This window comes from Leptodactylus fuscus, chromosome 5 (genome assembly GCF_031893055.1).
Source record: "Leptodactylus fuscus isolate aLepFus1 chromosome 5, aLepFus1.hap2, whole genome shotgun sequence".
Lineage (NCBI taxonomy): Eukaryota > Metazoa > Chordata > Amphibia > Anura > Leptodactylidae > Leptodactylus > Leptodactylus fuscus.
This window is the reverse complement of record NC_134269.1, coordinates 188,176,756-188,204,412: the sequence shown is the minus strand read 5'-3', so window position 1 is coordinate 188,204,412 and position 27,657 is coordinate 188,176,756. Positions and strand designations below refer to the sequence as shown.

The 27,657-nt window shown below is 41.0% G+C and overlaps 1 protein-coding gene across 2 annotated transcripts in view; it reads left to right on the top strand.

Moving 5' to 3' along the window:
- The first annotated feature begins 2,418 nt into the window (after window positions 1–2,418).
- The window catches only part of SGCD (sarcoglycan delta), a 514,319-nt gene continuing 489,080 nt past the window's right edge, over window positions 2,419–27,657 (top strand). Inside the window, exon 1 of one of the 2 annotated variants that reach the window (XM_075274918.1) lies at window positions 2,419–2,533. The gene's annotated coding sequence lies outside the window, so the exon portion shown is untranslated. The remainder of the gene's footprint in view (window positions 2,534–27,657) is intronic. The other variant, XM_075274919.1, reaches the window with a different exon arrangement.

Here is a 27,657-nt window from a genome sequence, read left to right as displayed (position 1 = left end):
CCCGTAGTCTTTTGGATATTGCAAAAGAGACCTGGGAGAACGAGGCTACCCCATATAGAAGTGTGATTGACCAGATTGCCCAGATACAATTGATAAATTGATGCCTATTGTAAAGGAGCGCTTACAGCAAGCTCAGGAGAATCAGTCCCGGGTCTACAACAGGTCTGCTAGAGTAAGGAACTTCAACCCTAGTGTCAGGGTCTTGGTTCTTGTTCCTACAGTTAAGAGCAAATTTTTGGCTAAATGACAAGGGGAATGAGATGGTTGGAGATGTAAATTATAGAGTCTGTCGGCCAGGTAAACGGAAGCCCTGAATAAATGAATAATAAACTGTGGCTCACTGTATATATAGCTCCGGAGTCCTGGGGGGTGCACAACTTTGTTTGCTCCGGACTAAAGAGGCATATTTCTTCAATTGAAAATTTTGGGAAAAATAAAGCTAGTCTGCACTGTTCCAGGGCTCCATAAAATGTAACTTTTAATTTTCCATATTAAAATATAGACATCATGTACAAGACACGTCATGACTAAGAAGAAACGGAAGCCCTACCAAATTTATCATGTAAATGTGATCAAACCTTGAAAGGACCATGAGGTCCTGTTAGCGGTCAACAATAATGTAAAGGAGATGGGGTCTCTAAGATATCTATGCTAAACAGTCCAGGAACGTTGGCTGGTGCAAATGATGCTTAACCCTTAAGTACTATCATGGTGTCATAATGATATGTGTATGACAGTGGTGTATGATAGACACCATCATAGTACTTAAGGGTTAATCTAGGGTTTATCAAGGAGTTACATAGTCTCATTGTTCTAGTCCTATAGTACTAATACCAAAACCTATACAGTTTTGTAATGACTTCAGAAAGTTGAAAATATAATAAAAATGGCCAGGGCTGCCAACGGATATAGCCATAAATGCCAAGATCTGAGAACATCTCTTTAAGACGTCAGACACTGAGGAGATTCGGGAAGACAATTATATTGTTGTTGCAAGGACTTGGGTTATAAATATGTAAACTTTGCTGGAAAATCCATACTCTGCAGGACAAACACATAAAAGCTGGTTTTATTTGTTTATCTGATGTTCTTGGGTCTAGTCAGTCTCTTAGGACAGGTTCACACATTTTCCAGCCGAGGGCGATAGTGCTGCATCACTATTGCAAACAACTAAAGAAAAAGTTTTTGAGGCAATTGATATATAATGATTGAGATATGTACATGGGGTAGTTGTGTCAGAATAGGACCAAAATGCGCCTGCCGTGGCTTCGACAGTCGCGATTTCCCGCTTAGGAGTAGGCCCAAATGCACGGGCCCAGTCTGGAGGGTGCTGCCACGAAGCCGCCGCCGGGCCTGAATCAGCTGTGGAATCTGCCTGAAGAAAGGGCAGCTCGCTAGCGGTCTGCATAGACCTCTATTGTGAGGGAGCGGATTCTGACGTGGATTCAGTGCCAAAATCCGCCCCCTCTTGCCCGTGTGAAAGAGCCCTTATACTCTCTTTCCCTCACCTCTCTTGGACCTCCTGGCAGGGTCCAGTGCTCGTTTTTTTGGGCTCCTTGGTGAAGTCAATGGCCTGGAGTCACTGCTAATCCCAGTGACGTCATGACGCTCTGTGTCCTTTGGACCCAAACACGGGCCTCAGCGGTAATGAGACCCCAGAGTGTAATAATGTACCGCAATGTATGTGGCAGCGGCCATTTTAATTGGTCTGAAACAAATCCCCAACTGTTCAGTTTCGTTAAAAACCAAACAATTTGGAATATTCGGGTCAAAACCGACTCAGAACAAATTCGTCCATTTCTAACTTCGACCACAAAAAACTATTCATTGCCTGCGGCACTTCTTTCTTCTTACACCGTAGTCACAACTGAACTGACGTAATACGTTCAGACCTGCACAGCAGTGACTAAGGAGACAGCGACCTCGTACGAAAATGTATGATAGGATAGTGCGACCAAAAGAAGGTTTAATATGAGCAGAGTGCAGATAAATTTTGAGATATAGATCACTTACTAACTGAAATTTAGCGTGCTATCCTTCTCCCCCTCCCTCTCCACTCTGTAGTCATTTAGACGCCAAAGAAAAGCTTCAGTTCACTATTCTAGCCCTGTATCTAAATAAGCCTTATTCGGACTAGGTACCCTGTACAGTACATGCCCACCAGTGCCAACCTTTCCCCCCCACCTATGCCCATTAATAAAGATTGGATGGAATAGCTCTTTAAGACTCTTCAGGTATCACCCAGACAACATTAAAAAGCAATGTCCTGCCGTTCTCCTCCTAATAAGACTGGCGGAAACGTTTCCAGAACTATGGAGAAATGCGTTGTGTAATGTCACTTCCAGATGCAGCGAGAGCCCAGTACAGAGGGCAGCAGGTGCTGCAATGACAGATGGGATAGGCATACAGTACACACGCCAGTCATAAAGGGAGGGCACTGTTCTATATATGTCATCTCCTCTGCTGGAAATAGCCCATACACTCCAGACACGATTTACTAAGAGAGGATTCTCCCCAGCAGAACTTCACAACGGTAGGGATGACAATTCTCTTTTATTATCTCTTCTGCTTTCTTTGGAGGAATCTTCCATAGACAGTGATCATTTACAGCAAAGTATGTTTCAGATGTTTCAAGTGCGGACCACCAAATTAGGTCAATTTCTGTGACTGGGTCGTCTGTGAAGTATCACTATACATAGTCACACGACCATCTATGAATCATAGAAGGTCCTGAAGATAAACATGGCCGCTTAGTCTGTCTGGACTATTTTATATTGACTTTAATTCATTAAACCAGATACAGTGAAACCTCTCCAAAAGACCACCTCTTTGCGAAGACCACCTCCTTACCCACGCCACACATTTTCTGTTTTCCATATTAGCCATTTTCTTTGAGAAGACCACTTCTCCAGAAGACCGCATTATGGGTGGTCGTCTCATAGAGGCTTCACTGTATGTTACAAATATAGCTTGGCATAGATTCTCTTGGCATAGATCAGGACTGTGAAGCTCCAGGCTTCATTCACCAGTATACCCTGGGAGAACAGTTCTGTAGGAAAACATGCAGAAAAATATTGCATCATATTGACCCAGGAAGGAGTCATAATGAAATATTTAGGTCTGTTCTGTATATGATTTTGGTTAAAGTTGAGAATATCCCGGGCACATATCCAATATGTTGCACTATGGCACATATCCAGGTGGTGTTTGCTGGGACAGTGTCTTTCTCAGCTGTATAAGGAGTCAACGACTATGTTTTTCAGTGCAGAGACATCAGGGCGGTCCAACTTATTTTTATTGATAATTGATCTTCATTAATAAAAGATCAGTCGTCGTCCAACATCCAGTTGTTGGTACAATCGCTGTGACCTCTTCACTGTTTACTTCACATGGAGCCTGTCATTATAGTCTTGTCCCATTTACTTCTAAGGGACAAAGCTGTAATTTCCTTGCATGGCCACTATAAAACAGATGGCGTGCGATGTAATTACCACCTCATTCCATAGAAGTGAATGGGATGAAAGTGTAATTACATGGTATGACCACTATGAAACAGATAGTATGCAATGTAAACAGTGGAGAAGTCACATGATTCATACATGCATCATGACCCCTTCAAACTGCTGATAGGTGGGGATCTTGAGTATCGAACCTCCATGATTTCTTGTTGATAACCTATCCTGGGGATAGGTTATCAATAAAATTGAGTTGGAAAATCCTTTTAACACTTGAGTCTATGGATGATATAAGCTGTTGTACAATTGTGTATGTTGGGATTGATGGTCCGTGCACGCAACACCATGTGAACAGAACCTAACTCTGATGTTTGTGTATGTAAGGGTGCTACTATTCGAGGTGGCTGACCTGTGATTGGTTACTTTGCTAAGTTTTTCTTATAGAAGGTTTCATAAATCTCCCTCTACGTGTTACATGGGGGGGGGGGGGAGCCATAATAATGATGTCCTCACAAAGGGGCAAATATACTAATACTGCCAGACATTTCTATGCAGTATGTGCGGTATTCCTCTTTACTGAGCTGTGACCGATTTGGAGGATTGAATAATGTTTTATTATACAACAAATGGCCTTTATTGCAAAAATCGGAATACCCTTTTAATAAGAATATCCCTTTAACAGTATGTATTCTATATATGGTAAAACAATAATAATAATAATTATTCCACTTACACTAGGTTCACACTAGTGACATGGTCTCTTTTGTTAGGGCCTGCTGGGGAACACAAACGTCATAGAGTTGGTCTGCTAAAACAGTGGTTACGCATGGATACTGGCGGACCGCATTGATTATAATGAGGTCTGCTGGGTGTCCACTTGGCGTCCGCTGCTTTAAAACTGAAAGAAAAATCCCCAGGACTTTTATCTCCTTAAATTTGTGTGAGTTTTTGCAATGGAGACTCCAAACATGAACATGTGAACCCAGCCTTAGGCTTAGGCCCCATGGGCCAGAAACGCAGCAGGAAAGCGCTGCGGGAACAACCACAGCGTGAACGCATTGCGGTTCTTCCCGCAGCACTTTGAACAGAAAGTTCACAGAGTTTTCCTCTGCGGACTTTCTGTTACAATTATATCTATGGGAAAGCCACAGGCATTTCCGTAAATATAATTGACATGCTGCGATTTTCAAAACCGCAAAGGTTTTGGAAATTGCAGCATGTCCACATTGCGATTTTTTCCGCAAAGTGGGCATGGGATTTGCATGAAATGACTGTAAAACGCCACGTTTTTTTCCGCAGTGTTTCCACCGTGGGCAAATCGCAGCATTTCCGGCCTGTGGGGTCCCAGCCTTAAATGGCTTTTTACATAGACTTACACTTCTACATAGACACTTATACATGTACACTTACATAGACATACACTTATCCTCTATCTTCAGGAAGACAGGAGGAGGGGTTAAAGGGATTTTACTATCTGAACAGGTTAACACTTATCCTGAAAGTGTGCCAACTGCACCTAATCTGGTGGACACAGGAACATTCTGCCAGTTCCAGGAGTTTTGCCAGCTCTTAGGTCTGGAAGAAAAGTTGGCAAGGATGCATTAAAATAAATGGGTTGGTGCGTGCGTTGCCCTACTACCAGTCCATTCAGAACATAGGATAAAAAACTTCCTTTTTCCTGATCATGATCAGCAAGTTGTCCCTTTCTTGTGGAAATCCCCTTTAAGCCACGCCCCTTTTCTGCCCAATACATTTGCCAGAAGTCTTTCCAAAAATTCAGGACTTTCCAAGCAAATTTGGGACAGTCACTATTATGGAAGACAGAATTGTGGTATTTTTGAGACTACATGGGCACACATACCAAACAATAGCATTTATAATGTAAGCGTACGTAATTTAACTCTTCAATTGCTTTTCTCCATATGACTGGTTTCTCTTAGTGCCGGCTTAGTGGAATATAAGATTATAATTAGCAATTACTGAACATGCTCCACCATTCTGTGTTATTCCTCGGACATGCACGGGATACACGACAGCTTTCCTCCACCGTCAGTATCGAGAGAAAACTGTAAATGAAGAGCGCGGATGAGCCGGAGCCAATCTTAATTATAGGAGGCATTATTAGGCAGTCTAATAACCTTCTCCAAATATTACTCTGAAATTAATTGTCTCTTTGGTATGCAGAGCGGACAATGGAAAAGGTAGTTTCATCACCCGACGCCATAGAAATATAACCAACATTATTTACTGAAGGGCTGAAGGAAAATGAAGTTGAAGGGTAAGTAGATAGGGAAATAAAGTTCAAAATATTGCAGAGGAGGAGATTATAGAAAATGTACAAACATACCAGACTGCTCAGAAGAATAATATATATGAAGATCTAGTAAGTTTCTAAACTGCGATGAGTCAGGAAGAAGTTTTAGGAACGCCAAATGGGGTGCTTGTCCTGGATCCTTTACCATCATGGGGACCTAGCGTGCCCCCACCCAACTCACCTTGCAAAGAAGAGGAAGTCTTGTTGTCCGTAACATAGACATCAGTGTTTAGGACCATATGCATATGCAACATCCTCATCTACAATATAAGCCATAGGGAAGGTGCGACCGAGGATTCAGAAGTGAAATAGATGCCTATTTTTTGATTATTGTATTTCACCAAACTTATACCAACCCAGTACTATGTAATACTACATGTCCCTGGCAGCGCCGCACCTCCCATGAGGCGACCTGAAGCGAGCGCTTCAGGCGGCGCTATGTCAGGACCCCAGGGAGCGCGGCATTTTTGATTACCTAAGCCAGTCCGGGACAAGCTTTCTGTAGTTCGCCTCGGGCGGCGAAAGGGATAGGTTCACTCCTGGTCCCTGGAAGTGGAATACCTGGCCGGTGGAAGAGGTAAGACCTCCTGGAGATGAGTAGACCACCAAGAGGGGTCTTTAATTTTAGGAGGTAGTGACTGATGGTACAACAATTTTAACGTACCACGTTTTGCTGAAAGACCTACCGCAAAAATAAGCCCTAGCATGATTTTTCAGGATTTTTGGCATATGCTTGAAATATAAGCTCTAGGGTCGGGCGGATATTGTCACTCCATAGGGAGAGACCAATATATAGGTGTGTGGAGTCTTATTAAGCCTTTAGCCCTCCACTGTGCAAGGGATCATGGGAAGAATATGCAAATCTGTCTTCCATGATGTAATTAGGAAGTCAGTGCCTCAGTATGTGCACACCAATAGAGAGCGCTAGCTGAGGATGTGCAAGTCTGTCTTCCATGATGTAATTAGGAAGACAGAACCTCAGCCATGCACCCCTATAGGGGATGCTCCCTTTAACATCATGCCTGACCTTCCAGAGGCCTTGTGTTTGCAATGATGCTGGGATTTTCGGTTGAGATACTGAACCTGGTAAAATCCCAGCATCATTGCAAGCACAAGGCCTCTGGAAGGTCAGGCATGATGTTAAAGGGAACGCTGCTGCAATGGCACTGGACCTCACAGTGAAACGCCTTTGACAGGAGTGACACAGATCTGTGTGAGAGACCGTCCACCATTGGCACTTGTAGACTCTAATTGTTTTGGATCTAAAGGGGTCTGGAGAGTGGATTGTTGTTCATGGGAAAAAAATAAGCCCCAACTCATGTTTCAGAGCAAAAAATTATTTAAGACCCAGTCTAATTTTCGGAGAAACAAGCAATAGATTTGCAACAGAAAATTTCTGAAGATATCCAAAGCTGAGCATTTATCAACAAAAACCCAACAACATATTTCTACTCGCCTAATCTATGCTCTGGAGTAAAAACTGCCCCTACACAAATAACATGGACATGTATAAGTCCTTATTACAACATACATTTTGTTGCACCAATCATTGCCTCATTCTAGAGAAAAATGGTTTATTCCAATATTGTAAATGAGCACTACGTAGAATGGGGGCATCTCCAGAGCACCACAAGTCTCCGGCTTCCCAAGTACTACTACATGCCATAGCCAATCTAGCAAAGATTCAGACCTTTTCCTGTGTCTGCATCAGAAGGAGTGATGAAAGATGGTGAGCTCTAGGCAACCCTAGGCATGAGCTACTATAGCATAAAGAACTACAAGAGTTCATGCTTCAGAAGTCTTGTAGAGTCCATGTCTTGGTGGGTTAGACCTGTTTTCAATGTGTGGGGTGAGGTCAGTGAGGTCCTGGAGAAGGACGTGCAAATTGAGGCCACTACTGTGTGTTAGGCCTTGCCTTCTCTTAGTTACATGGACACGTTGCGTTCCGGCATTGCCCCTTTCTTGAGATATGACTTGCACAATAATGCCCAAGTCACGTGTTTAATGGCTAGGCCAGCAGATGCAAAAGCATTCCACCGGGCCCGAGAGACTCACTCAATCTTCTGGAACGTCAACTATCTTTTCTTGAGACTCCCAAACATTTACGGGAGTGCTGGCAGATATGTTTTAATGTTATGGCTGATTGGGGAATTGACTGACTAGGTATGTCAGTTCCCTGCTTGTTCCCGTAATGATGTAGGCCTATTATAGTGACAGGTTTGCAGTTATATGTATTACATTAATTTTATTCCATAATTAGAATTACCATAGATCATAGCATAGAGATTTAAATCTTTTTGATCAGTGTTGGGTTAAGGTCACACAACGTAATTTGGCGTTTCTACCTCAAAATAAGCCCCAAATTCTGGATGGAATCTGCCTCCTATTGTGTCCTGAAAACTGAATCTCGATCTTACTACGGATTCTGCTCCCAATTCAGTCTCAGAATCCACGGAACCTAGCGCTGATTAACCCTATATTATCTCAAACGCCACGGCAGAGAGCACAGGCGTGGAAAGTGGAGGGGAATTTGTGATCGCAGTCTTAAAGAGGACCTTTCACCATATCCGGGCACAGGCAGTTCTATATACTGCCAGAAAGCTGACAGTGCGCTGAATTCAGCGCACTGTCGGCTTTCCCGATCTGTGCCCGGTGTGAAGAGCTTACGGCCCGGTACCGTAGCTCTTCTATGGTCAGAAGGGCGTTTCTGACCATTAGCCAGAGACGTCCTTCTGCCTCGCGGCGCCAATCGCGCTGTGCTGTGGAGCCGGGAGGAACGCCCCCTCCCTCTGCTCACACAGCTTGTCCGTAGACGAGCATTATCAGGAGCGGGAGGGGGCGTTCCTCCCCGCTCCACAGCACAGCGCGATTGGCGCCGTGAGGCAGAAGGACGTCTCTGGCTAATGGTCAGAAACGCCCTTCTGACTGTAAAGCGCTACGGTACCGGGACCGATAGCGCTTTACACCGGGCACGGATCGGGAAAGCCGACAGTGCGCTGAATTCAGCGCACTGTCAGCTTTCTGGCAGTATATAACACTGCATGTGCCCAGATATGGTGAAAGGTCCTCTTTAAAAAGATGAATTATTACATAGTAAAAAAAATCTTAAGAGGGTACGGTATATACTTTATATAGGCGTTGTATACAGGATTTTATATGGATTTGTTATTGCCCTTTAAGGCGGTCCTGTCCCTTTACAAATTAGACTTCCTTTATATATTCATTGCATATTTAATAGAAAGCCGTGGAAGGTCATAGCCGTCACGCCACATGGTTGACTTTCATTAAATGAAGTGTTAAACACATTGAGCAGCATGTTCCAATAACCGTAAATGAGTACTCAAGGTTTTGTTGTAAGATGCGGTACGAGATGTAATCATACGCCTGCCAGTAAATGAATGAAGGTGTGAGACTGAACACTGTCAGATCCATTCTGTCCACCCAGGGGAAATATCACTTAGGCAGACACACTGGTCACTTGAGGCTGATAGAGATGTTCCTTGTATTCCTTTACGCTCTATATGAAAAGACGACTTAATATTACTACAGTGCACAATATTGTACTGCTCAGATCTTAGTCATCGTTTCACCTCCTCTTCCTCCAAGAACCTTCAACATCCCTTTTTTTTTTTTTCCACTGGGTGATTTCTCTCGTTGAGTCGATTTATTGATCAGGATAATTGGTAAGAATGAACTCGCATCAGGAACTTCGTGGAGTTCGCCGGCTCTGGTCGCTCAGAAGTGTTTTGCTCTTTTAAGACATTTGAAATTCCCATCAGGCTCATTAACTGAATCTGCAAAGAGTCAGATCCAAGCTGTGTCGATACTTTCAGGAAAACTATGCAGAATGACAGCAAAATAGGACATGGAAAATGTACCCTCCTCTAATCATGGCTGCCTGGGGATATGGTGGCTCGGAACAGGCCTGACTAATAGGAATGCTGCTTAAAGAAGCAAAAGAGATGGATATAAAATATATGGACTCTTGAGGAAGATCAGAGTATAAAGTGGATTCAGGTGGGTATTGAGCAAATCATTTTTGGCCAGCCAATAAATGGCTCATTAACATTTTGCTCGGCCAAACACGATGCTGATCTTCCATGGACATGGAAGACTATCGGCTGCCAGGTATCTTTGGTAACGTCTACCTTGGGGAAACAGTCAGAAACAAGCTGCCCAGTATATTTTTAGTCCATCAGAAGACCTTGCACAGTCCAACAACAAATGTTTGGTAATTCTGGGCCACTTTAGGATATGGATGCAATTATGAACCAGTACTAAACAGCAATTCACTAATATACTGATATTCATTCAACTGCTACAGTTACACTAGGTTCACACTAGCATCTGGAGGACCAGAGCAATAGACACAGACTGCTAAAACAGGGGACACAAACAGTGCCTTATAAACCCCATTGTCTATAATGGGATGTGTTAGTGTCCGTCGCTAGGCGGTAAGGAGAGCCCCCTCTGGCAGTACATTGCTATACACTCTACTGTCAGGAGGGGCGTTCCTGACAGACTGTCACAAACACCCTTCTGACACTGAAGGGCCACGGTAATAGCTGTTCGGCAGAAGAACATAACCGGAAAGTCGATTCAGCGCACTGTTGGCTTTCCAGCGGTATATAACAACCCATGTGCCCGAGGACATGGAAGGTCCTTTTTAACTGAAACCATCGGACAAAAAAGTCTGACATAGATGGGAGTTCAACCTTAAAGACGTTGTTTAGGATAAAATGATCTTTCTAATCTAAGCTATCTCCCCCCCCCCCTTCCCCACACCTATCTCCTAAGTTTCTTACTGTGCCATAAAGCTATATTTACCTAGATAGCCGGGCTGGTCATGTGACCATTCCAGGCACATTTTGCAATTTTTCGGGGATGTTCTGTTTCCCCATACTTAATTGTCTTTCTGTCCGGATCTTCTGGGCATGGGACGTCACTTCTTGGCTCTCTTGTGCAGGTGTGGGCAGCCGACTGCACTCAAGGAGGTGCCGGCCACCCAGAACAAAGAAGGCCCGTGCCCAGATGGTTCTGCTCCGAAGACAAGTAAGTATGATGGTTGTGTATGTGTGTGTGTGGGTGGGGGAGTTAGTTAGGGTGGACTAGTAGTGTCTAGCTAGAGGCTAGCTAGGGAAACTGGGAGGGGGTTGAGTGAGAAATGGCAGGGGGACGGAGTGAGAGAGTAGGGAGGAGGGAGTCTGTGACACGCAAGGCATCATGGTAGTTGTAGGAAAACAGAACAGGAAGTTACCCATGTAAACAAATATAGAAATATAGAACACAAAAACATAGCACAGCTGGAAGAAATCTATTGTAAAAAAAATAATGATAATAAACCAACAGTGTGTACCAGCCTGTACCCCTATCAGTATGCATATTGCTACCTCCATATAGAACCACAACAAAGAAAACAAAACGAGGTATGAACAACACTCATCATAATGTGAACAGATTTTAAAAAAAATCTTTTCACATTATGATGAGTGTTGTTCATACCTCGTTTTGTTTTCTTTGCCATGTAAACAAATGCAGAAGACACCGGGAGCTCCCTGAGAAATTCAGAAAGCACTCAAAACACAGCTCAAATTATTTAACTGAACTTATTAACTTCTTAATACCACTAACAGACCTGTTTTGAAAAATGATTTTTTTTTTTTTGCATGGAAAACCCCTTTAACCGCAAAAACAATCCAAAAACAAAGAAGGCCATAACTGGGATTTCAAGCCAAAATTCTCGTCTGAAAAAGGACCATAGAGTTCAGTTTGCAAACAGGCTGAAAGAGATTTATTTTTCCTTATGTTTTTGCCTACTGCACTTGAGCCATAATATAGGCATACCTCCCAACCGTCCCATTTTCCGCGGGACATTCACGATTCTGGTGACGTGTCCCGCGGTCCCGGTTGGAGGGAGGTATGTCCCGATTTCAACTCAGATCTGCTTCGCCGCTGCACGTCGCCTACTGGCTGTGTAGACGCGATGTGGTGACGTCACATCGCGTCTACAACTGTGTGCCAGTGAGAGAGAGAGGCGCGCAGAGTGCGGCGGGGGAACGAGGAGAAGGTAAGTGCAATGTGTACACTTAGGTGGAACGTGAAACTGGGGGCAGATGAAGGAGAGGACGGCATGACACTGGGGGCAGAGATGTGGGTACATGAATCTGGGGGCAGAGATGTGGAGACATGAATCTGGGGACAGAGATGGAGAGGACATGAATCTGGGGGCAGAGATGGAGAGGACATGAATCTGAGGACAGAGATGGAGAGGACATGAATCTGGGGGCAGAGATGGAGAGGACATGAATCTAGGGGCAGAGATGGAGAGGACATGAATCTGGGGGCAGAGATGGAGGGACATGAATCTGGGGGCAGAGATGGGGGGACATGAATCTGGGGGCAGAGATGTGGAGACATGAATCTGGGGACAGAGATGGAGAGGACATGAATCTGGGGGCAGAGATGGAGGGACATGAATCTGGGGGCAGAGATGGGGGGACATGAATCTGGGGGCAGAGATGTGGAGACATGAATCTAGGGGCAGAGATGGAGAGGACATGAATCTGGGGGCAGAGATGAAGAGGACATGAATCTGGGGACAGAGATGGAGAGGACATGAATCTGGGGGCAGAGATGGAGAGGACATGAATCTAGGGGCAGAGATGGAGAGGACATGAATCTGGGGGCAGAGATGGGGGGACATGAATCTGGGGGCAGAGATGGAGAGGACATGAATCTGGGGGCAGAGATGTGGAGACATGAATCTGGGGGCAGAGATGGAGAGGACATGAATCTGGGGGCAGAGATGTGGAGACATGAATCTGGGGGCAGAGATGGAGGGGACATGAATCTGGGGGCAGAGATGGAGGGGACATGAATCTGGGGGAAAAGATGGGGGGACATGAATCTGGGGGCAGAGATGTGGGGACATGAATCAGGGGGCAGAGATGGAGAGGACATGAATCTGGGGGCAGAGCTGGGGGACATGAATCTGGGGGCAGAGCTGGGGGACATGAATCTGGGGGAAGAGATGGGGGACATGAATCTGGGGCAGAGATGGAGGGGGGACATGAAACTGGGGGCAGATGAAGGGTGTATATGAAACTGGGGGAGAGATAGAGGGGGAACATATAATTTACGGGTGACTGTAGGAGGATTATACTGTGTGCGGGCACATGAAAAATTGATGAGAATGGGCGGAGTCAACACAAAAGTGGGCGGGTCTAAATTTGACGCAGCGCGCTACGCGTGCTGCTCGTTTTATCCCTCTTTCGGTTCTTCAAAAGTTGGGAGGTATGATATAGGCATAATCCATATGATGATGAAACAGGAAAGGGACGTCAAGGTTAGTTTTAGGTCTGTTTCTGTATACTGTATGTCATGCAATGTTATCTCCCACTTGGCTAGTACACCCTAACATGCATCAGAATTAAAAGGGCTTATATCTTTGGAATGGCTGAACAGATTTGGATACACACAACACCAACATGCTCAGGGTGACAGCAATGTTCAGATGAGGTATGTCATTGGGCTTTTTAGATCTGTTACCAGGTCCTGTTTTACTGTAGCTATTTAAGTATATGGAGTTGTACATACTTGATACACATTTGCCAAGCCCGGAACGAGAAGAAATTATGAATGAGTCACATTTCCTTCTTATATCCTCTGCTAGTTATTTAGAGATTTTCATTATTTGGAGTTTTCAGAAAGAATTTTCTACAATCCATACTTAATCCTCCTACCTAACACCGACTCCTTACGTAAGAATACCTTTTATCCTCTGCCTTCCTTGTAGCCTGTCAACTTGGTTGACAATATAGAATTCTAAAGATCTGATGTACTCAGAGGACATTTAATAGAGGAGTGAGGAATAATCAATGGCGTCTTGGGACGTGGATCAATATTATACAAGGGACAGCTGAATCCCTATTAGGAGCTTGAAAAGCTGCGGCTTGGAGAGGTCGAGTGGGACTTGGTTCAAGGTACCGGTAGGAATGGTAATCTCCAATGCCAGAATGAATTCATTACTTCTAGGAACAGGATACTTATCTGTCAGCTCCTGCTCGGAGACGTCCAGCAGTTTAACCGTTTACTGGTTATATTACATTCTATAACATTATTGTTTTATTCCATATACATCAGTCATCCAGGCCTAATGGATTGTAATTGATATATCAGGTCATTACTTATTGATATTTTAGTTACAAAACTTTTCCCTAACATTATGTAATTATCTCTTACAAGAAAAGTAGGACTAAATGACTTCTGGTAACGGTCTGGGGCCCAAGGCCTATCACTGCTCCCTGTCTTCCATGCATCTATTAAAGCTGTACTTTATAGTAATGGATAGGGCATTGTAAAGAGGAAGTCCCATAGCAAATAGGAAGCTGGGTCCCCCATTATAGTAATGGCTTTTGGTAAGTCTTACAGAAGTAACTTTCAATTGTTCCCCCTCCCCACCATATCATTGACCATTGGGTTGATCTACCATCTCTCCCTCTATCCTATAATCCTATATATCACAGAGCTCAGCTTTTCTCCCTCTAACATATAACTCTATATATATCACAGAGCTCAGCTTCTCTCCCCTATCATATAACCCTATATATCACAGAGCTCAGCTTCTCTCCTCTATCATATAACCCTATATATCACAGAGCTCAGCTTCTCTCCTTCTATCATATAACCCTATATATCACAGAGCTCAGCTTCTCTCCTTCTATCATATAACCCTATATATCACAGAGCTCAGCTTCTCTCCTCTATCATATAACCCTATATATCACAGAGCTCAGCTTCTCTCCTCTATCATATAACCCTATATATCACAGAGCTCAGCTTCTCTCCTCTATCATATAACCCTATATATCACAGAGCTCAGCTTCTCTCCTCTATCATATAATCCTATATATCACAGAGCTCAGCTTCTCTCCTCTATCATATAATCCTATATATCACAGAGCTCAGCTTCTCTCCTCTATCATATAACCCTATATATCACAGAGCTCAGCTTCTCTCCTCTATCATATAACCCTATATATCACAGAGCTCAGCTTCTCTCCTCTATCATATAACCCTATATATCACAGAGCTCAGCTTCTCTCCTCTATCATATAACCCTATATATCACAGAGCTCAGCTTCTCTCCTCTATCATATAACCCTATATATCACAGAGCTCAGCTTCTCTCCTCTATCATATAATCCTATATATCACAGAGCTCAGCTTCTCTCCTCTATCATATAATCCTATATATCACAGAGCTCAGCTTCTCTCCTCTATCATATAACCCTATATATCACAGAGCTCAGCTTCTCTCCTCTATCATATAACCCTATATATCACAGAGCTCAGCTACTCTCCTCTATCATATAACCCTATATATCACAGAGCTCAGCTTCTCTCCCTCTATCATATAACCCTATATATCACAGAGCTCAGCTTCTCTCCTCTATCATATAACCCTATATATCACAGAGCTCAGCTTCTCTCCTCTATCATATAACCCTATATATCACAGAGCTCAGCTTCTCTCCCTCTATCATATAACCCTATATATCACAGAGCTCTGCTTCTCTCCTCTATCATATAACCCTATATATCACATAGCTCAGCTTCTCTCCTCTATCATATAACCCTATATATCACAGAGCTCAGCTTCTCTCCTCTATCATATAACCCTATATATCACAGAGCTCAGCTTCTCTCCTCTATCATATAACCCTATATATCACAGAGCTCAGCTTCTCTCCTCTATCATATAACCTTATATATCACAGAGCTCAGCTTCTCTCCTCTATCATATAACCCTATATATCACAGAGCTCAGCTTCTCTCCTCTTTCATATATCCCTATATATCACAGAGCTCAGCTTCTCTCCTCTATCATATAACCCTATATATCACAGAGCTCAGCTTCTCTCCTCTATCATATAACCCTATATATCACAGAGCTCAGCTTCTCTCCTCTATCATATAAACCTATATATCACAGAGCTCAGCTTCTCTCCTCTATCATATATCCCTATATATCACAGAGCTCAGCTTCTCTCCTCTATCATATAACCCTATATATCACAGAGCTCAGCTTCTCTCCCTCTATCATATAACCCTATATATCACAGACCTTAGCTTCTCTCCTCTATCATATAACCCTATATATCACAGAGCTCAGCTTCTCTCCGTCTATCATATAACCCTATATATCACAGAGCTCAGATACTCACCCTTTATCATATAGACCTGTATATCACAGAGCTCAGCGTTTTGCCCTTTATCAGCTAGGGCATCGTATCATTTGACACATGCCTTTAGCCAACTCGGTCCCCAATTTACTTATGTAGCCTATAGGTGACTTCAGTGCTATAATCCCTCCACCTTCTTGGTGATCCTTCAGATCTTCATCTCTTCTGTTGGGGCCTTCAGACCTTGGTTCTCAGGTTGATTTTTCCCATCTGTCTTGTCATTGGATGTCCTTTTCTTTCAAGTTGCAATAGAAAATCCTTATATAATAAGCGCAGGCTCGGATTCTTGGAAGACTGAAATTAGCTACTAATTTACCACACAAAAGCCAGAGAGAATACATAAGGCTTTCTATAAAATCCTTTATTTCTTGTTGTGACAAGTTCGGGGTTATATTACTGGCCTACAGAATCATTTCATTTGTCTGGCAATCTCGTAACCTTTCGAAGAAGCAAATTGACATTCATAATAGCCAGGTCAAAGAGAGAGTTAGTGAAGTGAAACAGATACTTAATTTCCTTGATCTATCACATGCTATCTAGATAACACGTGGACTGTCAGCGCTCCAATTCTCTTTCTACAATACAGTGTCAAGATGTCCGGCTATCACTTATCACTGATAATACAAAAGCAGTATGTAGTGCACATCTGGTACTTATAATAATTGTGTCGGAGATTTTTGTTGGAGGACCATTTTAGGGTAGAGTAATTGGTCTTCATGAGGTTCTGGGTAATTGAAGCAGCGCCAGCACAAAGATACCTGACTTTTGAGAGCCTAGCTGACTACAACTGTGGTACCAAGTTCTGAACTGCAATGAACACAGATCTAGCAAGTACATCAAAAATAAAACGTTGGTGGAGATGCCCAGCGTTAGCCATGTTTCACTATTGCCTTCACTAACAATGGACATATGTTGCCTAAAAAATCAGTACATTGGATACATAGGGCTCGTTCACATCTGCGTCCCGGCCTCCGTTCTGCAGGTTTCCATTTCCTGCCCAAAACTGGGCAGGAGAAGGAAACCTGCAGTCATTTTTGAAACCCATTCATTTGAATAGGTTTGAAAAGTGTGCGGCTGTAAGCACCGGTGATCGCGCGTCATTTTCCCTACCTGCGATGTTTTGTAGATCCCCCGGGCAGTGATTGATATTTATTATTTCATCATGTTTGTGGGTATGTACATCTGACTGATTGGATATTTTATGGGATTGTGCCTTTTCTGGGATGAGCTTAATCTACTATTATAGTATGATATATTAGGCCATACGTACATACCCCCATCTAAAGGTTATATGTATTTGTTACTATTGGGGATTTAATTGTTCCACATTTCCGCAGGAGGGAGGGTTAGCGGTAGCTACCCACTATTATGTAGTGGGTGCTCCTTGGTATGTCTTCCTGTATTTATGTTTTTTGTTATGTCAAATGTTTTGTATGCTTTGAATAAAATTAGTTTATATATTTTTAATCTCAAAACATTGTCTTTTGTTACTATTGATTTTCTGTTCTTTTGAGATTACACTATATTTTTGGGTAATTTGTTTTTTGTTTTCAAAGTGTTCTATGCTTTGTTTTATATATGGTTTCCCCAGAGCCCTGACAGTGTTCTACACTATGTTTTATAGATAGGTTCCTCGGAGCCCTGACAGTGCTATACACTATGTTTTAGAGATAGGCTCCTAGGAGCCCTGACAGTATTGTACACTATGTTTTATAGATAGATTCCTAGGAGCCCTGACAGTGCTATACACTATGTTTTATAGATAGGTTCCTAGGAGCCCTGACAGCGTTCTACACTATGTTTTATAGATAGGTTCCTAGTGGGCCTGACAGTGTTCTACACTATGTTATATAGATAGGTTCCTAGGAGCCCTGACAGTGTTCTACACTATGTTTTATTGATAGGTTCCTAGTGGGCCTGACAGTGTTCTACACTATGTTATATAGATAGGTTCCCTCGAGCCCTGACAGTGTATACAATATGTTATATAGATAGGTTCCTAGTGGCCCTGACAGTATATACAATATGTTATATAGATAGGTTCCTAGGAGTCCTGACAGTGTTCTACACTATTTTATATAGATAGGTTCCTAGTGGGCCTGACAGTATTCTACACTATGTTATATAGATAGGTTCCCTGGAGCCCTGACAGTGTTCTATATTATGTTTTACTAGCTTCTGCCCGCAGCTTCATCTGCGGGTTGTTGGAGTGGATGATCCGCCTACATTCAGAAAATTGCTGCCGTTGATGATTTGCCTGCTCCGGCATTTTGGCAGCTCTTAAGCTGTTCTGCTGCTGAACTTGTTCCTCGCAGCATGGCTGTGATTGTTGGGGCATCTCAGGCGTTTCGGCAACTCTCAATGTGGCCTGCCGTTGAACTCGTTCCTCGCGCTGTGTCCGTGATGATTCTGGCATCTCAGCAGCTCGCTGGGACACCATATAATGAGCATGTTGTTGGCGTTGATGATCTCCCTGAGCTCCAGTTGATAAGAAGTCTGTGACTTCAGGCTTCCTTCATAGCTTTCGTTGTTTGCGACAAATTAGATTCTCTTTTTCTGGGCATGTTTAAAATTGACAAACTGGCAATTTGGATTAAAGGTGATTGCCCATGTCAGTGTGTCAGAAGTGACTGTAGTAGATCAGATAATATGCAAATGCATGAACACTGAGGGTTAGCGTGTGTTTACACAGAGAGATAACAGGCCTGGCTTTCTCAGAAGGTGAGATAAGAGCAGTGTAATATAGTATGTCAACAAAAATTCATAACAGTCGTGAAGCCATGTCATTTACTGGGATAAAAAATAGCCTATGTTTTAATCGAGGTTACTATCTATCTGTGTGCTGGATTTCATTCAATTCCGTTCAGTCGTTTTTGCGTGATTGAGGAACAGACACACAAACATCCAAACTTTCACATTTTTTATAATATTAGTAGGGTAGGATAGGATAGGATGGGATAGGATAGATAGGTTCCTTGAAGCCTTGACAGTGTTCTACACTGTTATATAGATAGTTTCCTAGGAGTCCTGGCAGTGTTCTACAGATGATTCTGTGGGTACAACCTTAGGGGTGAGGACATGATACTGTGGGGGCCACCTGAGTGGGGCATGACAGGGTGTGGGCAGCCATGGGGATGGGGGGGGGGACATGATATGGGACTATGGAGCCATTATTCTTTGTGAAAACTACTAATGGGCATTATACTATGTGTGGGCCATTGAGGGAGTATTACAATTTGTGCAGGTCCAGCATTTCTAGGTGATGGTGATAGGGAGGCCCACTTATGAAATCTTTGCACAAGGCCCACCAATGTGTTAAAACAGTCATGGTGCCATATAATACTCTAATAACAATTGGTCATCATAGCCATAGTGTCTGACACAATAGTGGCCCCATAACAGTCCTGACCACATCACTGCCCACGTATCAGTGCCAGTCATACCATTTCCCTTCATAACAGCACCAGAAACACGTTTAGTCCTATAAATATGTATTACTGCATTATAATGAAGACTTCTCGGGGTTATTTAAGGCTTCTTAGCTTCCTCTGTCACAAATTTCATGAATGTCGTGTCCATGAGATTTACACAAATATCTAATGCGGACACGTATTCTAGTGCAGGGAGCTAATGGATTCAAAACCTTCACTTAACAGAGGTGAACCTGACCGAGTGGTAATGGACTCGCCATTTGTTTTACATTCCCTGAATAGCGATTATAAGATGTGCATTTTTAGGTCCGGGTACATCTGTTACCTAGTTACTAACGTGTGGAAGACAATACATCTGAACATTCTTCACTATGTAATCACATGTCTTTATGCAAAATTGTAAGTTACATAACACTCCTTGCTAAAACTACTTATTATTGCCAGTGTTTCTTCCCAAATGTGTGCTCCTGTATAGACATTAGCTGAAATTAAAAATCGAGACGACATGGATCTACGAACGAAGATTTTAGGTCATACACTTCCCCCTGAGTTTAGTAAACATTTGGCTGTTACGCCCAGCAGTGTTGGTCACACGTATTGGCCAAATATTGTATTTGGTGTCCAATAAGGACCTAACTGGCTTTGATCTGAAGCAGGGTGACTTGATAACCACTGTAAGAAACAATAAGGTCATTTGGTCACACACTGGTCAGTCTATCCACCAGATTTGCCACAATGGTAATGTTTTTGTAAAAGTAACCAATAATAATGTCATGAACTTGTGTTGAAATGAATATCCAGTCCAGATAGAAAATAAAGGGACATTTCTCCACTAAGAAGATCCATATGCTTTATATGTAACAAAGCTGCTTACAGGCTGAAAATCAGAATTTCTGAAAGACTAAAGGAGCACTCCGGCCAAAAAATGCTTTGCCTAGATCGTTCAGTATAGACTATTGTTATAGAATAATGTTTATACCTTGTATACCTGTTTTATGGGTTTTGGTTTCTTCCTTTTTCTTAAGGCAACCTATGTTATGTGTTCCAAACGGGCAGAGTCTTATCACATTACACTTGCTCAATAAGATCTAAGCGCAGCTAAGGATAAATTGATGACATTGACCTGCTATCTCCTATTTCATACTGCAGAGTTTGTTTATTTAACATGTTGCAACTTCAGCCTGCCTCCTGCTTGTGATAGGTTTTTCCTTGTATGCTCTTACCAGCAAGAGGCAGGAGAGAGCACTGTAGAGATGCATTACATAGGAGACCCATGAGCTACAATCTGCTTCATTCAGAGACATAACCTGAAGATCTTAGACTTCAATACAAAATCCTAAAGGCTCTTTAGCTTATAGACATTGGTTCAAGAGCTGTAGAAAATGGGGCTGAGGAGTGTAGGGTAGCAAATAGGTAGTTAGGTGGTTTTGGCCTATGTTTGCATGTGTTTCTTACCAGGTATTCCGGTTTCCTCCGACACTCCAAATTACATACTGATAGGGAATGTATATTGTGAACCGTATATAGGAAAGCATGACATTATCTCTGTAAAGTGCTGTGGAATATGATGGCACTATATAAGTAAATAAATAAATGTTTGTATAATTATTTACTGTAGGGTCTTAGCTTCAATGGATTTTACTGTAGGTGACCAGTAGGGATGGATATAGACTATATAAGTAAGGGGATCATCTAGGACATCTAGGTTCTGGAAGCTCCTCCCATTGTACATAGAGAGGCGGAGCTTACTTCCAATGGCTTACTAATTACATTGTCAGGACCAATCCATGGGTGTAACTCAGTTCAACTATCCCTTTTACTCAGCCTGGCATAAGATCTACCAGTGTTAGTAGAGGTAGCCATTGTCTGGTAATAGTGGTCCATGTCTTGTTATGGAGCTATATTATTTGTGTTATCTGTATTTATTGCTCCTTTGTGAATGACATCTCTGTAGTCTGTTTCTATACAAGGATCCTCATGTCTATTCAGTTGCTCTTCAGTCTTCTTTCAGGTAGTATGTTGTGTATATTGAGGACAAACAATGGTATTACCCCCATCACAGAGACTGACCCCCATAATACTTGTCATGTAACCTGGGACAGGAGTTGACTTTATGACATGGAGTTCTAAATGATCTGCTCTCTCTATATGGCACCCCCTATAGTCGCTGGTCCTGCAGCAGCTGCTGCCATCTTATACATAGGAGAAGATACACTTTATTATATATTGAACTGAATCAGTGGCCGAGTCTACTTCAGTGACCACTGTTATCATGGTCACTATAAAAGGAGAAATCCAAACAAAAGATGAACACACAATATACATTATTTAATTCATTTTTTTTTATTGAATAGCAATAAGCAACATTGTAATAAAATTATTACTGGCCCTTTAATAAAACTATAAAATGGGTCACAGTGACTCTCAGGTCAGGCTGATGGATACTGCAGACCTCGCTGCATTCTGACCACCATGTCCTGAGATAAGAGCCACCCGACCCAAAGATCCAGAGGAAGGCGAAACAAACCCCCCGGAGTGTTATACCTCAGGGGGGCAAAAAATTCCTTCCTGACCCCAGATGTGGCGATCGGATATCTCCCTGGATCACGTCTGTCCTGCTGCATATTGCTGTATATTTGTATTTTGTTATATTGTCCGGCGAGCTGAATCTGTAAGGGAAGAGAGAGATAAAGACATCCTGCTCCTAAGAGCTTACAATCTAATACAATACACATCATGCTCCTAAGAGCTTACAATCTAATACAATGCACATCATGCTCCTAAGAGCTTACAATCTAATACAATGCACATCCTGCTCCTAAGAGCTTACAATCTAATATACAGTATATGTCCTGCTCCTAAGAGCTTACAATCTAACACAATATACATCCTGTTCCTAAGAGCTTACAATCTAATACAATATACATCCTGCTCCTAAGAGCTTACAATCTAATACAATGCACATCCTGCTCCTAAGAGCTTACAATCTAATATACAGTATATGTCCTGCTCCTAAGAACTTACAATCTAATACAATACACATCCAGCTCCTAAGAGGTTACAATCTAATACAATACACATCCTGCTCCTAAGAGCTTACAATCTAATACAATACACGCCCTGCTCCTAAGAGCTTACACTATAATACAAAATATGTCCTGCTCAGTGGTGAACCTAGCCCCTCTGCTGCCTGAGGCGGTCGATCAAAAAATGCCCCCCCCCCTTCTCCGGACTGAAGACCGGGGGGGGGGGGGGGCGGCACAATTAGGTTTTTCTTTTGATCGTCCGCATCAGATACCAGGGGAAGGTGTGCGTCTATATATATTATGTCCCACAGTGGCCCCCTGAGACCTCTATTATTCCCCACAATTGCCCACCCGACTCTATTATGCTCCATAGCCGCTGTGGGGCATAATAGTGGTTGCAGAGGGACAATGCTACTCTTTTTTTAAAGGACCCCCCCCCCCTTTTTATAACATACCAGTAAAACAGATATGTAAATGAGCCTGTCTGTGCACCCTGGGAGATAGATAGATAGATAGATAGATAGATAGATAGGAGATGGATAGATAGATAGATAGATAGATAGATAGATAGATAGATAGGAGATAGATAGATGATAGATAGATAGATAGATAGATAGATAGATAGATAGATAGATGATAGATAGTAGATAGATAGATAGATAGATAGATAGATAGATAGATAGATAGATGATAGATAGGAGATAGATAGATAGATAGATAGATAGATAGACGATAGATAGGAGATAGATAGATAGATAGATAGATAGATAGATAGATAGATAGATAGGAGATAGATAGATAGATAGATAGATAGATAGATAGATAGATGATAGATAGATAGATAAATGATAGATAGTAGATAGATAGATAGATAGATAGATAGATAGGAGATAGATAGATAGATAGATAGATAGATAGATGATAGATAGATAGATAGATAGATAGATAGATAGATAGGAGATAGATAGATAGATAGGAGATAGATAGATAGATAGATAGATAGATAGATAGATAGGAAATAGATAGATAGATAGATAGATGATAGATAGGAGATAGATAGATAGATAGATAGATAAATGATAGATAGTAGATAGATAGATAGATGATAGATAGGAGATAGATAGATAGATAGATAGATAGATAGATAGATGATAGGAGATAGATAGATAGATAGATAGATAGGAGATGGATAGACAGATAGATAGATAGATAGATAGATAGATAGATAGATAGATAGGAGATAGATAGATAGATAGATAGATAGATAGATAGATAGGAGATAGATAGATAGATGATAGATGATAGATAGTAGATAGATAGATAGATAGATAGATAGATAGATAGAGATAGATAGATAGGAGATAGATAGATAGATAGATAGATAGATAGATAGGATATAGATAGATAGGAGATGGATAGATAGATAGATAGATAGATAGATAGATAGGAGATAGATAGATAGATAGATAGGAGATAGATAGATAGATAGATAGATAGATAGATAGATAGATAGATAGATAGGAGATAGATAGATAGATAGATAGATATAGATAGATAGATAGATAGATAGATAGATAGGTAGGAGATAGATAGATAGATAGATAGATAGATAGATAGATAGATATGTGATAGATAGATAGATAGATAGATAGATAGATAGATAATATGTCCTGCTGCATATTGCTGTATATTTGTATAATGTTATATTGTCCGGCGAGCTGAATCTGTAAGGGAAGAAAGAGACAAAGACATCCTGCTCCTAAGAGCTTACAATCTAATACAATATACATCCTGCTCCTAAGAGCTTACAATCTAATACAATATACATCCTGCTCCTAAGAGCTTACAATCTAATACAATGCACATCCTGCTCCTAAGAGCTTACAATCTAATATACAGTATATGTCCTGCTCCTAAGAACTTACAATCTAATACAATACACATCCAGCTCCTAAGAGGTTACAATCTAATACAATACACATCCTGCTCCTAAGAGCTTACAATCTAATACAATACACGCCCTGCTCCTAAGAGCTTACACTATAATACAAAATATGTCCTGCTCAGTGGTGAACCTAGCCCCTCTGCTGCCTGAGGCGGTCGATCAAAAAACGCCCCCCCCCCTTCTCCGGACTGAAGACCGGGGGGGGGGGGGGGGGGGGGGGCGGCACAATTAGGTTTTTCTTTTGATCGTCCGCATCAGATACCAGGGGAAGGTGTGCGTCTATATATATTATGTCCCACAGTGGCCCCCTGAAACCTCTATTATTCCCCACAATTGCCCACCCAACTCTATTATGCTCCATAGCCGCTGTGGGGCATAATAGTGGTTGCAGAGGGACGATGCTACTCTTTTCTTAAAGGACCCCCCCCCCCCCTTTTTATAACATACCAGTAAAACAGATATGTAAATGAGCCTGTCTGTGCACCCTGGGAGATAGATAGATAGATAGATAGATAGATAGATAGATAGGAGATGGATAGATAGGAGATAGATAGATAGATAGATAGATAGATAGATGATAGATAGATAGATAGATAGATAGATAGATAGATAGATAGATAGATGATAGATAGATGATAGATAGTAGATAGATAGATAGATAGATAGATAGATAGATGATAGATAGGAGATAGATAGATAGATAGATAGATAGATAGATAGATAGATAGGAGATAGATAGATAGATAGATAGATAGATAGATAGATAGGAGATAGATAGATAGATGATAGATAGATAGATAGATAGATAGATAGATAGATAGATAAATGATAGATAGTAGATAGATAGATAGATAGATAGATAGATAGATAGATAGATAGACGATAGATAGGAGATAGATAGATAGATAGATAGATAGATAGATAGACAGATGATAGATAGATAGATAGATAGATAGATAGATAGATAGATAGGAGATAGATAGATAGATGATAGATAGATAGATAAATGATAGATAGTAGATAGATAGATAGATAGATAGATAGGAGATAGATAGATAGATAGATAGATAGATAGGAAATAGATAGATAGATAGATAGATAGATGATAGATAGGAGATAGATAGATAGATAGATAGATAGATAGATAGATAGACGATAGATAGGAGATAGATAGATAGATAGATAGATAGATAGATAGATGATAGATAGATAGATAGATAGATAAATGATAGATAGTAGATAGATAGATAAATAGATAGATGATAGATAGGAGATAGATAGATAGATAGATAGATAGATGATAGGAGATAGATAGATAGATAGATAGATAGATAGATAGATAGATAGATAGATAGGAGATGGATAGACAGATAGATAGATAGATAGATAGATAGGAGATAGATAGATAGATAGATAGATAGATAGATAGATAGATAGGAGATAGATAGATGATAGATGATAGATAGTAGATAGATAGATATATAGATATAGATAGATATGAGATAGATAGATAGATAGATAGATAGATAGGAGATAGATAGATAGATAGATAGATAGATAGATCGGAGATAGATAGATAGGAGATAGATAGATAGATAGATAGATAGGAGATAGATAGATGATAGATGATAGATAGATAGTAGATAGATAGATAGATAGATAGATAGATAGATATAGATAGATATGAGATAGATAGATAGGAGATAGATAGATAGATAGATAGATAGATAGATAGATAGATAGGAGATAGATAGGAGATAGATAGATAGATAGGAGATAGATAGATAGATAGATAGATAGATAGATAGATAGATAGATAAATAGATAGATATAGATAGATAGATAGGAGATAGATAGATAGATAGATAGATAGATAGATAGATAGATAGGAGATAGATAGATAGATAGATAGATAGATAGATAGATAATATGTCCTGCTGCATATTGCTGTATATTTGTATTTTGTTATATTGTCCGGCGAGCTGAATCTGTAAGGGAAGAAAGAGACAAAGACATCCTGCTCCTAAGAGCTTACAATCTAATACAATATACATCCTGCTCCTAAGAGCTTACAATCTAATACAATGCACATCCTGATCCTAAGAGCTTACAATCTAATATACAGTATATGTCCTGCTCCTAAGAACTTACAATCTAATACAATACACATCCTGCTCCTAAGAGCTAACAATTAGGTTTTTCTTTTGATCGTCCGCATCAGATACCAGGGGAAGGTGTGCGTCTATATATATTATGTCCCACAGTGGCCCCCTGAAACCTCTATTATTCCCCACAATTGCCCACCCAACTCTATTATGCTCCATAGCCGCTGTGGGGCATAATAGTGGTTGCAGAGGGACGATGCTACTCTTTTCTTAAAGGACCCCCCCCCCCCCTTTTTATAACATACCAGTAAAACAGATATGTAAATGAGCCTGTCTGTGCACCCTGGGAGATAGATAGATAGATAGATAGATAGATAGATAGATAGATGATAGATAGATAGATAGATGATAGATAGTAGATAGATAGATAGATAGATAGATAGATAGATAGATGATAGATAGGAGATAGATAGATAGATAGATAGATAGGAGATAGATAGATAGATAGATAGATAGATAGATAGATAGATAGATAGGAGATAGATAGATAGATGATAGATAGATAGATAGATAGATAGATAGATAAATGATAGATGATAGATAGATAGATAGATAGATAGACGATAGATAGGAGATAGATAGATAGATAGATAGATAGATAGATAGATAGACAGATGATAGATAGATAGATAGATAGATAGATAGGAGATAGATAGATAGATAGATGATAGATAGATAGATAAATGATAGATAGATAGATAGATAGATAGATAGGAGATAGATAGATAGATAGATAGATAGATAGATAGATAGGAAATAGATAGATAGATAGATAGATAGATAGATAGATGATAGATAGGAGATAGATAGATAGATAGATAGATAGATAGATAGATAGACGATAGATAGGAGATAGATAGATAGATAGATAGATAGATAGATGATAGATAGATAGATAAATGATAGATAGTAGATAGATAGATAAATAGATAGATGATAGATAGGAGATAGATAGATAGATAGATAGATAGATAGATAGATAGATGATAGGAGATAGATAGATAGATAGATAGATAGATAGATAGGAGATGGATAGACAGATAGATAGATAGATAGATAGATAGATAGGAGATAGAT